A 9,548-nucleotide genomic window follows, 5' to 3' on the forward strand; every position below is an offset into this window, starting at 1 on the left:
GATGTAAAAATCATTCAGAATTATAATTTGCTTATTATTTTTTGGAATGAATGAGTGAGTGTGTGTGTGTGTGTGTGTGTGTGTGTGTGTGTGTGTGTGTGTGTGTGTGTGTGTGCGGGACATACGTTAAAACTTAATGTCATTTTATGTCAACCTTATAACATTGGACTGTGGGAAAATTGTGTTGCAACCACGATGCTGATGACGTACGTCGATGTGTGCTTGCTTAAGTAAGAGAGCAGCCAGAATAAAAGTCTGAAGCGGAAAAAGTGTCTATAGTAATTTAAAGAATATTTTGCATTTCTTTCTATTTTATTAATCAATATATTAGAAATTGAAATTGTAATGACGTAAGATGACTATCTGATTAGTGGTTTGCTAAGGCAAGTTCTGCCGCGAGAATGATCTGGAAGGATCATTCTGATTGGTCGTTCAGATCAATAGCCAATCAGAATTAAGCGATTCCTGCGAGCAGATAGATATGCAGAGAGAAGAGGAGCATCGAGCGAGTCGCTCGCTAACCTACTTCCGAGTAACACCATGTTAGATGTCTCCGTGAAAATAATATGCAAAATGAAGACGTAGTGAATTCATTGCGTTTAAAAAGTGTCGTGACTATGGTGGCTTAAGTTACGAACATTTTGAGGAAAGTTTGATGTTTCTGAATAAGTTAGTTGAAGTTTTATAAGCGTGTGATCTTTTCGTCGTAGAGACAATTCCGCGTGGCATATTCCGTGTTCTTGATGGAATACTTTGGCGATCACTTCTGACATACAAGGCCACTGAAACGACCGAAAGTTAAACTCGCTAATAGTGGTGGGTGAGTGACTGTTAGATCGGAAAATTGAGTCGGACTTTCAGAAATTCTGGCTGCTTTTTCGTGTGAAAATATTGTATAGACAGGGAACTTCGAATGATAGCGCATTTGCCTTATTAAACACGGATCTGACAGCCATTTCATGTGCTTCTTTATGAATAAAAGGACGTTAATAGAATTTTCAGGTGCTTCCTGCAATTAAACTGCATTCTCCTACCGCCCGAAATTTGTGAAAATGAACTAACGGGAACTGATTTGCAACTTGAGTTACGCGGCCTCTGCGTGATAGGTATTACACTACTGGCCATTAAAATTGCTACACCAAGAAGAAATGCATATGATGAACGGGTATTAATTGGACAAATATATTATACTAGAACTGACATGTGATTACATTTTCACACAATTTGGGTGCGTAGATCCTGAGAAATCAGTACCCAGAACAACCACCTCTGGCTGTAATAACTGTTCAGAGATTAATCTCATAATCTACGTACGTGTAAGCTTCATTTTCCAAGATGTTGAACATATTTTTCAATTTCTTTCGGCATACCACTCTATTCTTACAAAAAATCTCATTCTCTACAGTTCTGCTTTCAGCTAATGCGTCATGCTTTAATTTTATTCTTACTCTGCATCTTAGTAGCCTATGATTATTTCAAATTCTAAACTGGTTCAGCAAGATCACAGCCTTGTATAATTACTCGATTGTAGAAAGAAATACAGTAAGTTCCCTTTGTAGTTCCATTTGTTCCTAGGCATGGCTTCTTACGAATGCGTAGATCTAAAAGCGAAGTGTGTATACCTGAAAGGACAGCGATGCACTTTAGAGAAAAGTGTTAGTTTATTCACCCCGGCCTTGTTCCTCATTTATTTGAAATGCTTCTCCAGAGACAAGCATGCCAAGGACTGAATAACGTCACAGTAAGGATTCCATTTTTCACTAGCCCCAACAACATGAACAGGTTCATCTGTCTCTCTCTGGAGAAAAACACGGCATTACGCTATCCCTAGCCCCACAAGAAAATTTCTCTTGCTTACGGCGGGGAGGATGATTATAAATAATGAGGTCACACTCTGGAGACGATCCTTGCGATCATGAAGAACATACAAAACTGGTATATTCATACCATACAGCATCGCGTACATTACAATGCGGGATGGTAAGCTAGGCAGAATTCCCGTGGCAAAGTGGCACGAATCAGCGGTGACGGTTCATATTGGCGACTGCTTTGTGGGGCCGATCACACGCGAAGCGTGTATGTACTTCTCGCAGGACAATCTGCCTCCCCTGCGGGAAGAGCTACTTTGCTAGTACAAAGAGTCACTAATTCCTGCGAACTCATCTGTAACATATTACGTTCATTATATTTGCAGACTGCAGCTCTCCGTGAAATCAGTCAACAATCAGGGGTTTACTTGATAGAATGTAATAATTTTGAACAGGGAAAAGTCTGTCCCAGCAACAATGCACTGAGCGATGTGGTGCAGTGGTCAAGAGACTGAACTTGTGTCGGGAAAGAGCAAGGCTCAAACCCTCGTCACAGATCCAGATTTATGATTTCCGTGCTTTCGCTAAAACAAATAAGGTGAATGACGGTATGTTTCTCGTGATTTGGACACTGCTGATTTCTTTCCCAACATTATCAAATCCTGGATTGTATCCCCTAACTGATGGGCTCTTTGTCCACGGAACTTTATACTATAAATTTCTGTCTTCCTCTCTCCTACTTTTCCCTCCGAGAGCTGCCTTCTTTCAAGGCGCCAGGAGCTTGTTTTCGTGGGCTGTAGCAGCTGCGTCCGGACGGGCTTATCGTAAAGCAGAAGTAGGCCGCGAGCAATGGGAGGACGCAATGAAGCGCTGTGCTTCCCGCTTCCGCTGACGACAGCAAGGCACCCGTTAGCCAAGGCAATGCCTCTTTCGGTGGTCTAAAACTACGAGCCAACTATTTCCATACGTCACATGTTCCTTATGTGCGAGCGTTTAGGAATTCAATGTTTGCTGTATTTCCTTAGACGACCTATTTTGTCAGAAACAGACGTCATAAATCATGATTAAGGGTTTCAGATTTGGATTCTTTATTCAGGTGTATCCTTCTTGTCTTTTAGAGGTAAGAAGCAATGAGTATGTTCCTGAGCGAAGCAGTCGTCTTATCTTACGGATACAGCTTTTCAGTATAAAGACTGACACACGTTCATTAAACGTGTGTTTGGATTTAACGTAAAAATGATAAAACTAAACTCCGTCCGTAAAGGCCTTGGAAGGCTCAACGTAAAAATGATGCAAGAGAAAAATCCTTATTTCTAGGGCACACCACACGCTGTTCGACACATTATGTTCCAACTTCACACACCAAACGAAAAAAATGATCATCTTTAACACCTGCGCATCAATATACATTCTGAAGAGCTGTACAACTGAAAAAAAAAGTTAAATCTTGGTCGTGTTCAATGTATCCTTGATGAGAACAATTCAACAACCACCTTTATCGGACAGTTTTCAAATAAGAAAGAGACAAAACTAAAATACAACAATAGTTCTTCATTATTACGTATTTGACAAGCACTGATGGAGGAGGGCATAGGCTTTCTTCGCACTTTTCGATGCATTGCAAGTGTTGCACATTTCTAACGTCGTCTACAACCTTCCGTTAGCTCGTCTTCTGTCTTCCTTCACCTTTTGGAGCCCTGCAAAGAATCTTCTTGGTCAATTTACCATCCATTCGCCTGGATACACGTTTTATCGACCTACAAATTATATTAATTACGGTCATCGACAGTTTCCTGATGCATTTGTCAGTTTTCCTTCGTATTCGAGTAATACCCAACACGCATCTTTCCGTTACTCACCACTGGGAGAACCGTAGTGTTTAAATAGTTTTCGCATTAAAAACCCACATTTAAAAATTTATTCAATTAAATTTATATGGCATAAATGCAAAAAGCATTAATCACTATAGTGACTATTGTTAATGCTATGTACAATTAAGGGAATAGTCCTCTTTGAAAATTTCAAAAAATCGGTTTTTTCCTTAAAATGTTCTTCCGGATGTCTATGTCACTGTAATGTTCATCCCAAATTCTCCAGAAACTCCGTTATCGAGTTACAAGCCGATTTGTGAAAAAGTTTTTCCGAAACTCACACACACCGGGAAAAAAACGGTCGACATCGTGGCCAGTATAGTAGCATGTAATTTCAACGGCAACCTAACAGCCACTATGGAAATTATGAATGTGCTCGAACTGGAGATCGGATCAGCTTGTTACAATCTCTGCAGTAAAACGGAAAAAAAGCGTATAGAGCGAGCAGAGCGGCGGACGACAGAAGCTGCCAAAGACGCTTGCAGGACCACCATGGCCACGAAAAAGGCGGAGAACGGCCTTCTTTTGGATCTGGAAAGAATGATGTATGGTCCACGTATACCTGATTAGAACTACAAGAAATGTAACCCAAAACTTAAAACGCGTTATTCTCGAAACCGTATTTTTCAAGTTGGCGGAAAACTTAACTTGACAATGGTACCTGCGATATTCATCGGAATTTGATTTCGGCATTCTAAATTGGATTCTCTATCATTGTACGTAGCCGTCTTGCGGTATAAAGTCTATTTTCGGTATACGCTTTTGTCTCGAGTTTTTGGGCGAAGGAAACTCCATTTATTTTAACACGTCACCATTTTGTTACAACTTAATATTTTGTAATTATCGTTAGTCTGCTGATAGAAAATATAGTGAAATGACTTAATACAAAATTATTTTGCTACAGGCCCAGTAGTCCCTCCGACGAAAATCTTCCGTGGTCCTTCTACCTAGTGCAGCGGTTACAGGAAGTCTCAGATGGGCATATAAAATGATTTCTTGAAGACAAAAGTTTTATTTCTTAAACTATACCATCAGATTTAGCATTACGTTTTATTTTACTTGAAAAAAAAATTACGAAAATTAGCTATTTTTCACACCTCCTTAATTTCTATGAGGTTTTTGTCTTATGATGGTGTATACCTTTATTCATTCCATATATCTGAATGTTTTCCGACTTAATGGGATCTACGGAACACAATCAATTAATTAATTAATGACTTATTGCCAGAAGATGAAACTGGTACAAGAAAGTAATCGTGTATTGTTCGTTTCACACAAATCGGTAGCTGAATTTTAAAAAGCCTACTTATTTAGCAAAAGCACTTCAGTCCATTTTATCTATTTTGTCTCTTTTGATGTCCATTCACCAGTTGTCTTCTATTGTCGAAATACAAGAATGCATCGACTACTTCCGTCGTTAATTTGTTCTATTTTCTTTTCGAATGTTAACTGCATAATATTTTAATCTCATTATAAACGTTTAGACGGTTGCCTGAATTCATGACATGGGATTTCCTTCGGCCTCTGTTTGTGAAACACTCCATCCGTGTGCCGTCACTTAGAACAACTTCGGGTGACGTGCGACGTCACACAGCAACAGCGGTGAATGCAGGAACTCCAGACAGGCTCGCAAAAATAAGGCACGAGTTTCGTGCGTCCGGTGGACTGCACACCGCACGCTTGCCAAAGATAAATGAAAACTGCGATTCTAAACGTAATTATAAAAGATATCCTTATGTTATATGTACGTGCATGTAAAATCAGATGGTCCTTTTGAAAATAAAAACTTTGTAGTTCTACATATAAGTTAAAATTTACTCAAAATTTCTGTTTTCATTCATGTAGAAATCGGCGGAATCTTTTCGAAATACTCTGTATTTCTTTGTACACTGTCATGACTGAATCATTGCACTGTTTCTCATGAGCTATTAGAAAAAAAATGTTACTGAATGCGGTTCAAATCTTCCTTATAATTATGAACTCTGTCAAAGTTGTAATTCGTATTTATTGGTTCATTTTACAATTTCATTCACGATATGTACACGATTCATCGTCCTACATGAAAGGGCACACCAGATTTAGAAATCAGTACATAATTTAAACTATCTAATACATTTACACAAACAACTGTCAAACTGTGATTATTGTATGACGAAAAATGTGTATATGTTGGTATGAGTGTTACTAGCATGAAAAGATTCATACAATTCAGTCCTAGCGAACTAGTTTGGTAAAAAACACAATAGTAGTTACTGTAAAATTTCATGGTTGTCTATAAATAACTGGAACTATTATTACACCCATGGCACCAAAGCAAAGTTGTACTTAAGCTACAGACTAATTTGCAACTGGTGTGCTTCACTAATCGGACTTAAGGAGGTTTTACTTCTTTGACTTCCTCCGAGCTTTGAATAGACTTACCCAGCCAAATATAGCGGAACCCACGGTTTAAACAAGACGCCGAACAACGGTGTAACACGGTATATCTGACATTAACAAATTACTGTTAAAGAAGAAAGAAGTGCAAAATGACAGAAAAATCGGAAATCGATCCTTGAACCGTTTGCATTTATAGTCTGCCAGTTATCCACTAAGCCACCAAGTCACACAAGTGGGCATATAATGCAAAATGTCGAAAGCATCGCTGTGGGTCGCGAACACCAGCTTCTCTACAGCAGCATACTTTCAGAATGTTTCGCGTCTCCACTGACGGGCGTACTTACTGACAGTAACTTTTCCCTTCTACATTGACAGCCCTTCGCCGTCCACCGAAAAGGACTTCAAGCTATGGCATCAGTTTCGTCACTTTAACCTACGGACAACGCCGTCACCGTCGACAGTATACGATATCGCGCATTCCATTAGCTCATTTTCTGAGAGTATGTCTTTTTACACTCTACGAAAGCGCTGCTCCATTTAGGAAGAGTAATAGCTGTAACTTAGTATTGCCTCTGCCCTCAAACTTCATTGTTCCTGATTTTATGCAAAGATTGGCAGCTCTACGGTAGTGACGTGCTATGAACGCGTTAGGTGACGGAGATGATGTTACGTAACTCACGTACTTCGCACACTGATACACTTGTTGTTAAGCCTGCCGTAATCACTGGCAGTCAACAGAGCGCTTACGAAAGAGACGAGTGGAGCTCTGATGCTACTAACATCACTTCTGGTAAACTGTGAGACGTTTAGTTCCTTTCTGGTGTGATGGTTGCTCTTCCGTAGCGGGTGTAGTGACGTCATGCGCTTCGGTTACTTCAGCTTTCCGCGGTGGCCGAGCGGTTCTAGGCGCTTCAGTCCTTCAGTCCGGAACCGCGCGACTGCTACGGCAGCAGGTTCGAATCCTGCCTCGGCCATGGATGTGTGTGATGTCCTTAGGTTAGTTAGGTTTAAGTAGTTCTAAGTTCTAGGGGACTGATGACCTCAGATGGTAAGTCCCATAGTGCTCAGAGCCATTTTTTTTTTTTTTTTACTTCAGCTTTGGTGCAAAATGTGAAGTTACTCTCGTGTCTAGAGTCAATGCTGCTGAACAGACATCTTAACTCTGACGACCTGTAATAGACGCTTTAGAATGAGTCATTTCACACGTTGTGTGTAAAAGAACTGTTAAATGATCATTGAAAGGAATAGAGAAACAGAAGCAATTTTTAAACCATCATTTCGCGGAATTCTCGTGAATGTCATGAAAATGGATATTTGTACTTACGTTGTAGTATATACTCTGATACTTCCACATACAGTTACAAAAATATTAAACTTTGCATTTCTACTTACTCATTTTGCAGTTATTTTATTGTGTATGTTTTCTAAATTTTAATTTACTTTAATTTGTTTAAAAAAATGCATATACAAAATAGCTATTGTGGTTTCTTTCTGGACGATCGTGGTAAATATTTTTATCTTTTTGATTGCTTCCTCATTTTACAGAATTATTCAAATTAGGAATCATAGTAGCTGTAAAGCACGGTAGGGTCTGGCATGTCGGCCTTTGATAATTTGTTCATGCATTTACGGAAGTACATTTTCATTTTCGAGTTTCGGAAAGGGAGAGAAACTTTTCTCCATTTCTTTCTTTCTTTCTTTCTTTCTTTCTTTTTCCCGCCTTTCTTTCTCCAAATGACACAGTACTCGTTTCCGCGGAAGTGTGTGGTCGTGAGTGACATTCCTGCTCACGCGATGTTCAGTTGTTTGAAGTGACTGATTTCTTGCAATTTCATAACAATTCTTTTTTAACACTTTGTCACGGCGACTTCATCAGAGATGGAGCACCAGGTCGGATTAGGAAGGATGGAGAATGAAATAGTGTTCTGTAAACTGTGGCGGGTGCGATACACGCTTAGAAAAAGTCGAAGAAAGGTCCACTAATTCATCTGTCCAAACTTCGCAAGTTACCCGGCATGTAAAAGATCCGACGGTTCTTCAATGGTGTTTTACTTTATAATTACTGACGAAAAGAACTGGAGACGTTCGCGTAAGTACAGCAACGCTAAAACTTTTCCATTCAGAAATTATGATAACTTATTTTGTTTTACCCAGTGGTTGTATGAGTACGTTGTTGCTTGCTGTTCCGGCATTTCGATAACAAAATCATACTCTCGAATCTACAGATCACCTAACTTCTCGGAATAAATTCTGGAATAAGTCTCTTCCCCCTGTGCCCTCTTTTTTGCCCGATTATGTACGTTTAAGCAAGTATTTTCAGGAGATCCCCATTTATACTAGTTTGAACAAAGTACCTTACAAAATTTTGTAATAGGCATTCCTCGGTAATAAGTTGATTTCTGTAAAAGTCCCGTGTACCTTTGGTTCTCCTTATGAAATACCAGTAACTTATAATGACCACATTGCTAACCACACGTGGTCGCAGACACTTGCATATCGAATTACAAGCACACACACAAGGCGCACGAACTGAACACCGGGGAAATCACAATCGTATTAAAGACGACTGTCAAGGGATGATCCGCTGCGGTGAACGAGAAGTCTCGGAGTGCAAGTATGCCGTGACTTAACGAGCAGGTAGTTTCCAAGAATACTGGGCTCAAATTTCAGACTTCTGCGTGGGTGCGAATTTCAGTGGGCGCAATTTTCATACAGGTCTATACAAAGGAAACAGCAGTGCGTTTTCGGAGCTATCATCCGCGACTCTAGCTTTATGACGCATGAACTACAAAGTGGAGAAAAGTATTTGGAATAAATGTGTGGTAGGCCCAGAGTACGTGCTTTGGCAGATATTATCGAGCGATGTGGTTCAGGACGACGACAGCGACGCATATCATGGTCTGGCCATGCAGATTCACATTTTCTGCGATTCCCCTAATTCGCTTAAGGCAAACTGTTCCTTTCAAAACCCACTGTCTTTCTCCTTCACATTCCTTGCACACTCCGATCCTCTGCTCCTTCTTTAACGACCTCGTCATTGATGGGACATTAATTCTGACCTTCCTTCCTTTTTTAGCAGACCTGAATGAAAAATAAAAGGAGTTATTTTCCCGAGAATACAACGTACATCCTGTAATCGTTTATACGATACATCGGTTGGTACGACTGTAAAACTGTGGGCCAACTTTGTCGCAATATTACAAATTAGGCAAACCGCTTGCTGTTACGGCGTGGAGTAGCACGGTGCGAGGGAGTCCGGGCAACTGGACGTTTTGCCGGTGGTCAGTTGACGTCAATTGCGGCGCGCGTCCGGGGACGTGGTCCCGCTAACCCAGACCTCGTCTCGCTGCCTTCCAGCTCAGCACGCCGGCCGACTCTTTTGAGTCGCTCTGTGCCCCAGCACGGATTTTAACTCCACATCACTTGGAGCGGTACACAGAGATTGCACAATACTTGAATTACTTTATTATAAATGTGCTTTGAAGGCATT

The sequence above is a fragment of the Schistocerca serialis genome, chromosome 1 (genome assembly GCF_023864345.2).
Source record: "Schistocerca serialis cubense isolate TAMUIC-IGC-003099 chromosome 1, iqSchSeri2.2, whole genome shotgun sequence".
Classification (NCBI taxonomy): domain Eukaryota; kingdom Metazoa; phylum Arthropoda; class Insecta; order Orthoptera; family Acrididae; genus Schistocerca; species Schistocerca serialis.